At 42.1% G+C, this 14,503-nt stretch overlaps 1 pseudogene; it reads right to left on the reverse strand.

Annotated features, from left to right (window-relative positions):
- Positions 1 to 3,656: 3,656 nt before the first annotated feature.
- Positions 3,657 to 14,503, reverse strand: part of LOC123615182 (ferritin light chain pseudogene) — a 50,717-nt pseudogene continuing 39,870 nt past the window's right edge.

The following is a 14,503-nucleotide window of genomic DNA, read 5'->3' on the forward strand; positions in this document are numbered from 1 at the left end:
AGAGAAACTGTGCCCAGCCTACCCCTAAATACTTTGGTGTATATTTTCTAAAAGCAAGGACATTCTCCTACGTAACTACCACACAATTATCCAAATCAGGAGATTTAACATTGATACAATATCATTATCCAATTCATAGTCCATATTAAAAAGTTTATAAATTGTCCCAATGTCCTTTATAGTTTTCCCCCTACACTGGTCCAAGATCACGCATGTAGCTGTCATGTCTCTAACCTGGAACAATTTCTTAGTCTTTCTCTGCTTTTCTTGACCTTCATACTTTTGAGAAGTACAGGCTAGATATTTTGTAGAATGCCGCTCAACTTGAATCTGATGTTTTCTCAGTATTAGATTCAGGGAATGAATTTTTTGCAGGAATATGTACTTGATTTAAAATCCCAGAATAGCTGCCTCCTCCTACATCCCCCACACTTTGACCTGACGCCTCATGCAGTTGAGGGCCCTTCGAGGTCTCCTGGTAAAATCCAGACTTTTTTCTGCTTCCTATTAATCCCTAACTTAGCCAACAGAACTGCTAAAATCCTGGGGATGTCTGCTTTTTGGGGAGTTTATAATCAGCTGAAACCTTGTATTAATTCAAAACTCTTTCCTAATGTGTGCCCTTTCCCACCCCTATGGATTACTGCCTGTTTCATTATTATTGCAAAGAATAAATTATTCATCAAGGTGGATAAATGGATTATGGAGATAAATAACATGACATGAATGCAGTAAAAATGTCCTTTTCTAAATAAGTAGTATTTTTAACCTAACCCTCTAAGACTGTACATCTTTCTGGAGAGAGTCAACCACATAGATTCCAAAAGTAAGAGCCTTAAACAGGCCATATAGTAAAGAAGTTCAAGGCCTCAGTGATGCCTGGAGTTTTGACTGTGCCTTTTCAGTTCCTGCTCCCTCATGCTGACATACCCAAGGCTACCAAGAAGTGTTAAGGAGGAGGATGTGTGGGCAAAAAGAGTGGGCAGAGAAGAACTGGAAACTATGCAAAGAGTAGCAGCCAGCAGCTAATTAGTTTCAGCTCTGAAACGACCCTTTTGTGTGGCTTGTCCTTCCAGAGAGGTTAAAATGCTATCATGCCTACTTTTAGCAGTGGGTCATCAAAACAATTAATCCCAGGTCCTAAATAAGGTGGCTCCCCTTATTCGGCTAAAGAGAAAGTGGTCCTCCTTCATTTTCTTTTTTCCCCTTCCTACATACTGAATGTCACAACCAAGAAATGAGCAAATCCCCACATTTCATTCACTTCCATACATAGGGCCTATTTAGAGGGAGAAATGATCATTAAAGAATCTTGTAGAATCTAAAGTTATCTATTTTCCTGAAACTGAGAAGCAAGCTTGAGATGTTACTATCACAGTTCTTTACTAAGCTCTGCTGGGATATAAAATCAGTTGATAAAAACAGCTAACCAGTATTGTGCATTTAGCAAGTGCTGGGCCATGACTTAGGGATCTTATATGGCTTGTTTCATTTAATCCTCCCTAAAATCTTTGCATTGGATAGTATCATCTTTATTATGATCATGTCCAATTTTTCAGAGGAGGAAGCTGGGACCAAGAAAGGTGAAGAGACTAGACCAAGATGAGTTAGCAGCAAGATCTGAACAGTCAGACCCAGCACCCATTGCTCAACCACTATGCTTTCTGCCTTTCAGACTGCAACTTGCCTACAGTCTAGTGGGCACCATAAGACGACTAAGAGAAGAAGAATGGATGCCAGATGACTTGTTTGGGTTGGTCAAGGGAGATTTCACAGAAGGCAGACTGGAACTAGGCTGAAAAGTAGACTGAGTTTGATTTAGTGAAGAGGAGTATGAAGGGCTTTCCAGGTGAGGGGAACACATGATAACTGCAGGTACTGGAACAGCAAATGGAGCACTTTGGCTACAGCAGAGAGCTCCTGCAGTCGTTTGCAGCATTCCTAGGCCTCATACTTCTATAAAAAGAGAGGAAACTTCTACTCTGGTCCCTAATAGGGGATTATTGGAGTGAATGTGGAGAGCCTGGTGTTTTTTGGTACACATTAGCCAGAGTACAGGGTCACTTGTAATGACAACGCAATAGGGCCTGCCATGTCCTCCCCACTTCCCTTGGGTCACCAGCATTGCCCTGGGTTCCACTCTTCACAGTATTAGCGGAAAAGGCTGAGCTTGCCTCTGGCCAGTCCAGCCTGGTTTCTGCTCTGAAACCGGGTGGTTGAATTTTAATTTAGGGTGTGGCAGTAGGAAGCCCTAACACCTTCTCCAGTTTGGTTTTAGCACCCATAAAGCTGTCTTGATTTCCATCTCTCTTCTTGTGTCTGTTCTAATTGATGTGAACTTGGATGAAAGTAAAGATGAGCAATTAGTATTCCCCAAACTTTCAACAATAGGGAAGTAGTAGAAGTTTTGATTTAAAAAGTAGAGTATACATGGTAGACCAGGGAGAGCCTTGAAGGCTGGTATAAGAACTTAGTCACAGCCTACAGGAATCAGTTATTTTAACTCTCTGTGCAACTGCGCCAACACACACACTCACATACACACACAGTGGTCAGCCATAGAGAAAATCACTGCAGGATCTGTTTCCAAGTTAAGCTCTAGAATTTTAATGTCATCAAATCCCCATTTTCCACAAATAAATTTGCCAAGAAGCTTAAGTAATTTTTAAAGCTAAACTAATATTTTAGCCATATGTCTTTGAATCATTTATTGTCTGCTCAGCTACTTGCTGTTTTTCAAGAATTATTTGATTGCCAAAAAATATTTCAGCCTATTTGGGGGACTTCAATAAAGCTTTCTCTTACAGCCCCATTCTTGACATTAAAAGACACTAATAAGTAATGGTTTGACAAATACAATGCCATTATTTGGAAACAAATGGTTGTATCCTTCCCAAATAACCTACCAAATTAGACTTTCAATTGGCCTCATAGTTATTAGGTGGTTTTGTTCTCATTCAGATTTATGTGCTTAGATTTGAGTGCTAATTTGAAAATAATTTTAAATATAGAGATCCGAGTTTTAATCCAAAGCTAAAAATTGTTAACTGCTTCCTTGTATCTCTTATTGCCCACTACTAGCAAATGGGCAAAACTCTTTTCTGTAAGAATAACTTTTCCAGTATATTCTTTTTTATTAGCAAGACTTCGTATGAAAACAGGAAGGTAAGGTTTCTCCTTAACTGAACGAAACAGTTGTCCCAATCTCTGTAAAATATTCTTCCTATGCCTCTGACTCTTGTAAGGTAAAACAAATGATAGTATGCCTTTGGTCTTCCTGCACTGGGAAGGAGAGTTGTTGTAGGAAAAGAATTGATTTTTTTTCCATTTCTGTGTTTTGAGAACAAGTTATAACTTCGCCTTTTTAAAATGCAAAGAAAATAATACACAATTATTAGGTTGCTATTTGTGGGATACAAATGTATGGATTTAGTAGAAAACAACTCACACACAAAAATGAAACACATTTTTAAAAGAAGGCTACATTTTACAGCTTCTCCTGCTCTCGACTTCCGGAATTTAACTTCCCTCTGACCCACCTCCATTCTAATCATTTTGGCTCTCTTAGTGCTTATCTTCTCTTTTCTCCAAAATGAACTGCAGAGCCATTTTTAAATCTGCATTTTAAAGTTCACTTTATTTATCTGTTTATACACAACCTTGTTCCCGAAAGGGTTTAAGGTGGCTTAAAAGAATCTAGAAAATACACCAAGGAATCAGTAATGGAAGAATCCGGAATGAAGTGTATAAAAAATGCTTATACAACCCTACTTATTTACTCTGGGTGGGCCACAAATTTGGCTCTAAGCTTTTTAGCAGGCAGTCAGAAAAGGAAACTTAATTAGTTACATCATTTACAGTGTCCATAAAACAAAAACAAGCCAATTACCCAAGCAAAGCACTGTTATTCCTAATATTAAGACCAGAAAGACAGTTCTCTTGAGAGGCTTCATAAAGAAGTCAGTGTATGATGTAACAATCAGTGTTCTCAGTAGCAACCTAATGGGAGACACAAAGATGAATTTCACAGGTTTCTTTTTTCAATAAAGGCAGATGGCATGACACCAACTTAAAAATCAGGAAAAGCAATTTTATCAGGAGTTTGGGGGTTGAGGGGGGAACACAATACAATATGGTCAAGGTACTCAACGCTCTGCTCGCCAAAACCAAAGACACATTTTAGAGCAACAGAGTTTTCAATCCGGTACCCAGAATGACTTCAGAGAAGTCATGAAACCTCTAAAACTGTATGCAACGTTTTATGGATGGTGTGTTTATCCTTCTTGACAGGAAAAACATAGCTTATCAGATACTCAACATAACCAGGTGATACACAAAGTTAGGAACAATTTCTTTATTTAGAAAATCCAGAGAATTAAACAGACTACAAACCATTCAATTCAGATATTTTTATTTATTCCCTCACAGCCTAGCTTCTTTTTCCCCTCTGCAAAAACAAAAACAAAAAACAAAAAAACACCTTTTTTGTTTCCATCTGGTGCCACGGCTTGGGTGAAGGTTTCAAGGTGGTGAGAAAGTTGCCTCCTGGCTGGAGAAAGAGGCTCGGGCAAAAATGATGCAGGGGTGCGGAGGCAGAGGGCTCTGCCAGAGGCCGCCGGGCTCCCGGGGCTCCTAGTCGTGCTTGCAGGTGACCCCTTCGAAGAGATACTCGCCTAGCTCGGCCTCGGGGCCGGCCAGACTGTGGAGGTCGGTCAGGTGGTCACCCATCTTCTTGATGAGCTTCATCTCCTCCTCTAGGAAGCGGATCTCTAGGAATTTGCAGAGGGGAGTGTCTGCATTCGTAGAACCCAGGGCATGCAGATCCAGAAGGGCCTGGTTCAGGCTCTTCTCCAGGGCCACGGCGGCTTCCATGGCGTCCACGCTAGCACGCCACTCATCTGGGGACAGCTTCTGCACGTCCTGTACCAGGGCGCAGCAGCCGCACAGCTTCTGCATCTTCAAGAGACGCTGGGCGCCCTCGCGCTTTTTCTCAGCCAACTCACGGAAGAAGCGGCCCACACCCTCCAGAGCTACCTTATCGCCTTCGAAGTATAAGCCCAGGGAGAGGTAGGTGGACGAGGCCCGCAGGTGCAGGTTGATCAGACGGCTGACGGCGGCCTTCACCTCGGTGGCATAATTCTGCTGGGGCTGGGAGCTCATGGTTGTCAACACTGAGGAGGACTTCTCCATGAAGTATGGTGTGAGGCTGATCCTGGAAGCAGGGTATAAAGCCGCCAAGATGGTGCTGGAAGTTGTGAGTGAAGGGGGGGGGGGCGGCTAGAGGATAGTGAGGGGCGGGGCTAGAGGATAGTGAGGGGCGGGGCCAGATGATAGTGAGAGGCGGGGCTAGAGGGTAGTGAGGCAGGCAAGGGAATGGGGAGGGGGGCTGGGATGGGGGAGGGTCGCCTGGGGTGCGAGGACCCAGTTTGTTCCATCCAAGTGCTGGTGAAGCTAGACAGATCTGGGGGTCTGCTGGGCTCAGTTCCTCAGTCTAACTTTTGGCAAGAAGTTAATTCTTTCCTAATTATTGGAAGGGAGTCTTCATCATTTTGCCCCATTTTTTACCATAATTCCATGGTAAAGTAAGAATGTCTGAGGTAAAAAGGTTAGAAGTATTGATAGTGAAACCCCTCCAATCTTCATTTGTGATTTAAAACTTCCTTGTTTCTTATTTTAGAGCCTGTGTAAATATATTTTCCCCTGCTCCTAATCCCTCACCAACAAGGTGACTATTAGTTCCAGTCTGCCCAGAGCAGTCTTGTTGTCCTGGTGTAATTATTAATAGTGCCCCCTAAATTAATTAATGAATTAAAAAATAGCACCCCCTTTCACACTCAAAAGGGTCTTTGTTTCGAATACACTGAGAAGGACCAAATCCACCCTATGGAATGTGAAATGGATAGAGTTTGTAAGACGTTGAGCTTGGGCATAATTCCCTTCCGTTTTATTAATTAATCATATCAGTAAGAATCCCATCATAAATGTTCTACTATTCAGCCCTCATTTTTTTCATTTGTTGATGCATTTATTCCTTCTACTAAAAGTTTCAAATACTGTTTATGTGCCAGGTGTTTTGTTAGGTACTGGTGGCTTCCTGTGGTTACCCACATATTCCACTATTAACTGAAACACATCATGTGAATGGGCTCTAAAGATGAAAATGTAGGTTTGTAAATCCTACCAAAATAGAAAATAACCCATACAGGATGCGTTAGCCATTCTCAGTTGGAAGATGAGGGCAGAACTAGACGTTCTCATAGGGGCTTTTCCAGCTTTGTGATTCCACACTTAGCATTTTATTTTCCTAAATACCACTTGCCTGGGGCTGTTTCACAATTATAACACTTTCATGTGTTTTCTATCAAACAAGAAGGCATATTCTATTCAGGGTAAATAATATTTGAACCTCAGAGAGGAGAATTTTGCTCTAAACTTTGGATCTAGTTCTAAATGAAAATAAAAATCCATTCTTTTGCAACTACTTTTAAATTTTACTTTCTATGTTGTTGAAAACTGACATCTTAAAATTTCAAAAAGACAGCTGCAGTCTCCCTTCACTGATGAAGCTAAAATATGAACACATATCCTGTATCTAAATACAGGATATATTCTCCATTTTTTTTTTCATGGAGGGCTGTCGTCCCAAAGCATTCTCATATTGCATTTGAGGTTTGCAAAAACTGTTAGAATTCAGGAATAGCACATTTTTCAATCCTGGAAGGAATTAATTGGGTAAAACATGAGTAGTCCTGCAGCCTTTCTGGCCTTCCTTCCAGGGCCACAAAGAGGTTAGGGATGGAGAAGAGGGGGAAAAACAAAAATTCAAATCCAAGAACAATCTGAGCACGTACCCAAATAGGAGAGAATTTATACTGCATGCAATACCCTCCAAATGACTGCAAAGATAACGACCATTTTCTACCTTGTGCATAAACCATTAATCATTATATTGACCTTGTAACAAGAAAATGCTAAGCTTAGAGAAAACTTCACCATATAACATACTTTCTGTATTGCGGCATGTCAGGCTCATTTAATATATTTCAATTTCCTATACATTTACTTATTCTTGGAAAAGAAAAATGTCTATATAAACCTTCGCAGATGAGATAGTTTCCTGCCTTGTGTAAATGTTGATAAATCTTTCCCTCATCACTTTAGAGAGAAGAAAGCCAGTGTGGGAGCTGTACTCTGGTGGGTGGTTAAGCACATAGTCGTTGGAATGGGACGAACAGGGGCTCAAATCCTAGCTGTATCACTAGTTACAAGCGTAACCTTAGGCGGACAGCATAACCTCTCTGAGCCTCAGCTATCTTGCCTGTAAAATGGCAATGTTAATATCTTACAAGCATACCACAAGGATTCAATGATATAATGCATGAGAAAATGCTGCCAAACAAGTAGAAAGCACTAAAAAAAATAGTGCTGTATTATCAATCAGTTTTGCAATAAAATTGTGGAGACCCTGTCAAATTCTATTAAGTAATATCAGAAGCATATACCAGTATGTGTTTGATTTATGTTTCCTCACTGCAGACCTGTTTTGCTGAATCACAATCTTCTGTGGCAATGTCATTTCAAGTATGGAAAAGCACAGAGGCAAAGCTTTGGGTGTCCAAGGTCTAATTCATTTAAAGCATAAGCAAAGTCAGCTTCTCTTACTTCCTTTGGCTAAGTGAGATTCAACACCACTTCCTGAGGTCCTTTGTGACCCTGCCGGCTGTGGAGGGAGGGAAGCAGTGCGTAAGTGGCAGAGGTCTATTTCTTTTCCCAGTTCTCCAGCCCAAGATCATCATCCACTAAAGCAAGAAATATCTAATGACCTTATAGTAGAGGGTAAGATTACAGAACATCCCATATGAATAGTAGAATTCACCTCTTCTCCTTCTCAAATGTAGACTTTGGAATGTTTATGTCTTGGGTCAGATTCCCCAGAAGCAGACCTTGAGATGAGGATTCCTATGCAAGTGGTTTGTTGGAAAAGTGTCCCGGAGAGACCAAAAGAGTGTGTAGGACAGAGAAACAATGAAAGCCAGGAAGCAAGGCTGCAATTTTAGGAAGTCTCAGTTTCATAATCATCCCGGTGTGTAGCTTTGTAGTCTAAATTACACCTAAAGTTTGTTTCAACATGGGCCAAAGGAACTGGACTTTTATATTTCTGTCCATTGCCTAGAGAGACCTTGTTAGAATATGCAGTTGGAGGGATTCTTAGAAACCACGTTCTGTTACTAATGCATGAATCCCCTTAAGAATGTCTCTGATAAATGATCACCTAGTCTTTGCTTAAATACACCCAGGTTACCCAGAACACATTAGCTCGTGAGGGATACCTATTCCATTTTCAGTGAGTGTGATGTGGGAAAACAGAGCCACTTGGGAGCCAAGGTGACCTGAATTTAAACCTGACTCACTTTGTAACTTTGGGCAAGTTACTTAACCTTTCTGAATCTTACTCTCTTTAGCTATAAAATACCAGTAGTAATATTATCTATCTCTTAAGATTACTGTGAAGGTTAAATAAGATAATACAAGGAATTTAGCACAACTTCTGACACATAGTAGGTGCTAAATAAATATTAGCTGCCTTCACTCCTTTCCCTTCTCCATCCTCTCAAATCTCATGTGTCAGCTCCCTGCCTCACAGTAAGTTTGATCCTTTTATTCTGGTTCTAACTTCCGGAAGAATATAAAATAAGCCCAGCCCACCTTCCCACTGGTATGACTTCCCTTCCCCACCGCTGCTCACACCTGGCTCTGTGGGCCTCTATTCTCCAGTCACTCTCCAGAAGGGAGACAAATTCAACCACATCCTTCCCTGGGACAACATACACTTGGAGATCACATCCTTTTAATTTTGATGTATGCGTATCAAAATGGGGAAATGGGTTCTATGTAGAATAGTGTTCTCTTGTAACATGAAGAAAACAAATCTGTCTAATTGGGAAAAAGAGGCACAAAATGATTTTTCTTTCCTTACTGTGCTCCACTGTGACTCTTACAAATGTTTCTTCCAATTTGCACTTGTGTCTTAGCCCTAGTGCTTTCTGTTACTTTTTAAAAGGAGAAATGTAATGTCTCATAGAAAGAAACAAGATTCTGAGTAGAGGTGGCCTCATATTTCAGAAGGGCTGGCAAGTCGGTCCTTGGTGGTTGCCAAGAGGTGGGTTGGACAGACACAGCTTGAGCTGGAAAGAACATCCAGCCTTGAAATTTGAAGTGGCAACTTTTGCAGTGCCACTCTCCCTTCCCCTGCTTGAAGCCCCTGAATGTTCCTTCTGGTCATGCTGACATCTGGCTGGAGAAGAGACTCACCCAGCAAGAGGCTTTGCTTTTCATTATCTATAACATGACCGTGTGTGTGTGTGTGTGTGTGTGAGAGTGTGTGAGTGAAGATGTAAAGACATATATCAGAATGTTAACAGTGGTCTGTATCTGTCTATAACAAATTTGTTACTTTCTACTTTTCTATATTATCTGAATTATTTAGGGAATGAGCATGTACTTAAAATTACCACAGAAAACTCAAGAAAAAAAGACCTGTTTCTATTTTCAAAGAAAAGTGGAAAACTTGTTCTCCTCTTTCAAGTAGGTCATGTGATCTTGGTCCACAAAGCAATGAACAGGGCTCAGTGTTTGTCTCCTGAAGCCAGAGCTGGCTTGATGAATGGCATCCTCCAGCCTTCTGGGCACCAAGCTACTTTGCATTTGAGAAATTAAAATTCAGGAAAATGAAGGGCATCTCTTTACATGCTCCCTCTCATACTCTCTTGGGACTTTGTTGACACTCCTTCTACCTCTACTAGCCACCAATAACCCGACCTTCAGTCTGGGATGGGGAAGAAAGGAGAACCCCTGCTGGACTGAGGTGACTAGTAGGGCACCAGTGCTGCCTTAGACTTCGTCCTTATTCCCTGCTGGGCCTGGCACCGTGATTGACACAAAGAGTCACAGATTCTCAAGGGTGATGAAAACTCAAAGGTCACTTGATCCCCACCCTTATCCCCATTGTCAGTGCTTAATAATTACTTCATGAACAGGTTAAATGTGGCTACTGGTCACTTTAGCTGCTCAAGAGGTTTGAGCCACAGAATCAGATGCCCCAACTCACCCAAACACCATCCCCAGCCAGTCCCCTTTGCCAATGTCCAGGAATCCAAAGACATGACTCAGCATTTATGTCTCTATGACTTGGGGCAGAAGAGGCTACTGACCCATGGTGGAGCCAGCACCAACCACAGGTCCCATTTACAGCTTCAGGGGCTGGTGATGATTGCGTGTCTGGCATCAGTACAAATCTCCCCTCCCATGGTCCCCATGCCCCCTCCTCGGGGTGCATGGACATGGCTGCAGGCCAAAACACAGCACTGTTCCCCAGTTCAAGATAAGGAAATATCTATCTGGGCCTGATGCTCTATATAAGCACCAGATGGGAATGATTAAAATTAAATTAAATTAATGTTTGACAGTCCGTGAAGGGCATAAATTGCATGGTGTGCTGCTTGTCCAATCTGTCATCTTGTTTCCCTTGGCTCAGGTCAACAAACAACAGCCGAAAGCTCCCTCTCTGGGTCAAACAGTAGCTGATTTCTCTGCTATGGAAATGGCTGCTCAGTTTCCTAAGCAGAAGGCCCCTATGCTGCCAAAATCGTGATTAAGATGCCTTAAAAGGCAGAGAATTCTATCTTCTTGCCACAATCTCCAGCAACCATCTCCCCAACACACTATAACAGCAATTACTGGTTAGAATTCAGAAACTGGGAAATCTGAACCTGGCCTAAGAGCGAACCATTGCCAAAATCACAAAGCAAACTCCAGCTCTAATGACAGCCTTCTTCATTCACATGGTTTCTAGAGCATGTGGGCAGTGCTAGTGTGTTATCGAGTTGCAGAAGAATCCACGGTATCACATTTTTAAATCACCCATCTGCTAAAGTACTCCCTTCCAAAGAACTTTCAGATTCAGACATTTGCTCTTTTCCCCCTGTGTTATTCAGGAATCAGGGTTCCAATATTTACAATGTCCTTCTAGCTACTTATAGCCAAAGGAACACTTCAACTTTTGTACTTTTGCACAAGAACTCTGATGAAGTTTTCAAAATGTTTAGTGTATATTCTTTGGTGACAAAGCTCTGTGTTTCCAGGAGTAAGCCAAATTGTAGAAGCAGCAACTAAAGCATGAGGAGGGTGATGGAACTGGGCTGTGCCACCCAGATGGCCCTTAAGGAATGAAACACTTATTCCCCCAGCTGCTGGGAATGCTGCTGGAAGGCGGCCTGCAGCTGTCGGCCCACTTTGGAGGTTGGCTCCGCTGAAGAAAGCCGCCTTGCCCACCATCTCCTCTCCTTCTAAGGTCAGCCCACACCCCAGCTCAGGACGGCGCTGAGCGGCAGGCTTTTCTCACTATTTTCTCTGCCTGGGCTTGTCTTCCAGATTACTGCCTGACTCCTTCCCTGACTTCTTTGGGTCTCTGCTCAAATGTCACCTCGTCACAAAGGCTTTTCCTGATCTCTTTTCTAAAGGAACACAAACTTAGCCTGTCCCCACAGCCCCACCTCCACAGCTTCCTGAGCCCTTCTCCTGCTTTCAGTTTCTTCATAACTCTTACCTCTACCTGACATTATTTAGATACTTGTCTATCATTTAGTTTATTGCCTGTCTCCTCACTAGGATGTAAACTCTATGATAGCTGGGACTTTAGCTGTTTTGGTCATAGCTTTATATCCAGTACCTAGAAAAAAGGCCTAGCACATGTATAGAGGTGCTCAGTGAATATTTGTGAATAAGCAAATGAATGAATGAATGAATGAATGAATGAGTGAATGATTAGTTGCCTACTATCTTAGCTACTTCCTAGTACTTAGGCTGCCTAGCTTTCTCCCTCCACATCCTGAGAGTCAGAGTCCTGCCAGCATAATAGTCAAGAACACAGGCTTTGGAGTTAGGTTGACTCATTCACTTAGTTCACACACAATTACATAGCTCTTAAGCTGTGTCAGGCATTGCTTTTGGTACTTTATTGATATTAATGCATTTTATGCCCATAACAACTCTAAAAGGTAAGTACTATTATTATTCCCATTTTAAAGATGAAGCTACTGAGCAACAGAGAGGTTAAGTAATTTGCCCCAGGTCACACAGCTAGTAGGAGCCAGAATTCAAACCCAGGCAGTCTGTCTCCAGAATATCTGCCTCTTACGAGCCATATAATTTTGAATAAGTTCCTCTCTGAATTGGTTTCTTTGCCCATAAAAATGGAGAAAATTATGCCTACTACACAGACTTGTAAGCATGAAATGAGGTGATGTGTATAAAGTGCTTAGCACGGTCCCTGATCCACATAAGCACTTACTAAAGGGTAGTTGTTATCATTTTTTGTCCCAGTACCTTGCCTTCCCTTACATCTCAACAGGCTGCACAGCCTTCCAAGTATTACCCACTCCTGACTTTTGTTTCATGTTGGATGCCCTAATATTGACTGCTTGATCCTTGCTGAAGGCCTTGGACGATACACCCACTCACCATTCTGATGCTCTGTGGACAGCCCCAGCATGTCACCTTCACCCTTGACTTCACCCTAGCCTGCCTCACCCCTGTAGACAGACCTAGGGCCAGGTCCACTTCTGCCCTTCCCTGTCAAATCTCAAAATAAAATGATTCTTAGAGGCAGAAGCAACAAAATTCAGGCAGCATGACTTGTCTTTGACAACTAGCCTTGCAGTTCTTTTGGGTTCCCATTGCCTGGTATAATCAATCACTCAGATAAGCCAGAGCCCAAATCTGACCAGGTGTGGTGGCCACTTGCATACACTGCCCAGTTCCTTCTTCAATGAAGTCCTTGTTGTCCCAGCTGCTAGGAGTGCTGCTGGTAGACAACCCTCAGCTCTCAGTCTCTTCAAGAACTGTCTCAGCTACAGAGAGCCACCTTGACCAAAAGGCAGTTTCCCTGATGACTTTCTGAGGCTGCCCATATCCAGTGATAGCTCAGTGCAGGAGTATAAACTCCCAGCCATTTGGGCCCAACTGAGGACAACTCTCAAGGGCCATTCTAGCTCCAGAGCTCCCTGTGGGTCGGCCAAAGCTGTTGTTGGGCCTGCATCACACTCCTTCTGCCCACTCCTTCTTCCCTCCACTCCTTTCCCCAGGGCACACCCTAATAAGCATCCTGCCTCCTATGCTCAGTCTGAGTCAGCTTCCCAAAAAGCCCAACCTACAATATAAGGTCTGGTCCAATTCACTCACACACGTTGTCATGGTCTCTGGATTCCTACAGGAACTATTAATCCCAAGAGACAAAATGGTCTCCCAGAATTACAGCTCCCCGGCCAATTCCCCAACTCATCCCCAATCATTTTTTACTTTTTCTCAGAGGCATGATTAGTCTAGCTTGCCTGCTTACACAAGCACATAAATGAAGTCAGAAAAATGATCTTTCCTGATGCTTGTTAATCAATTGTTTTTTGCCTACGATACATTGCCTTGGCTCAGAGCTTCTCTTTCCTCGAGGAAGTGAGACAGATGATCACAGGTTGCCACACAACACTAGCTCTTTACTTTGACCTATTGAGTCCTAGGAGGATTTATCAGCAAGCAACAAGCTCATTTGACTGTACATTAGAAGCAGACAGAGTCAGTCATTAAGGGAATATAAACAACCAGGTGCTTCATCTGTTTTGTAAAACTGATATATTTATAAACATGCCCTTGGGCAAGGCTCAGTCTCAATGATACCTCCTTTGGGAATAACAAATCCCAAACCACTTATTTGTTATGACCAGAAATGACATTTTGATCTGACTAATCAGTAAAATATCTGTACTTTTAATGGTCCATAAAACCTTAATATGCTTCCTTACATGTCTGATTTCCCAAACTACAACTGGATGAAACTTCTATTTGGTCTTCAAGAATAGATAAAATACCTTCCCTATTTAAGTGTGTGTTTGATAGGCTAATAAAATCAGAAAGGATAAAAATGCAGTAGGGTAAAACTGCTTATTTTTTAAGATTTTCTGTGGGAAGATTCTTTATCTTATTAAGCAGAGCTTCCTAAGTAAATCCTTTGCTCTCACAGCATGCAGCCTAATTCTTACAAAGGAATTAAAGAAATACTTGATAGTCTATTGGTTTCTCATACTAGTTTTTGTTTTATTGTGTCACTCTGGAAATACTGTTTCATTTTTGATCTTAGAGTCTGTCCAGATATCCAACATAGAGCTTGCATTGTGAGGCAGGCTTAGGTACTGATCAATATTCTGTCCTTTGTGTGAAAAATGGTATGACTGATGCTGACCCCAATCTGTACGGACAATTACAGCTGTAAAAACAGATGCTCATCTCCCAGGCCCACCCCAGACATATGTTTTGATTCCTGGTGCTGGGCACTTGGCAGAGATGGGCATTTTGTGTCAGTCAGCTTCTGATACTCCTGGACTGTCTGAAGATTATTTTTAAAAAGTTATGATTCACTGCTGATGAGACTAGCTGCCTCTATTGCCTTCTAGAA

The sequence above is a fragment of the Camelus bactrianus genome, chromosome X, assembly GCF_048773025.1.
Source record: "Camelus bactrianus isolate YW-2024 breed Bactrian camel chromosome X, ASM4877302v1, whole genome shotgun sequence".
In the NCBI taxonomy this organism is placed as follows: domain Eukaryota; kingdom Metazoa; phylum Chordata; class Mammalia; order Artiodactyla; family Camelidae; genus Camelus; species Camelus bactrianus.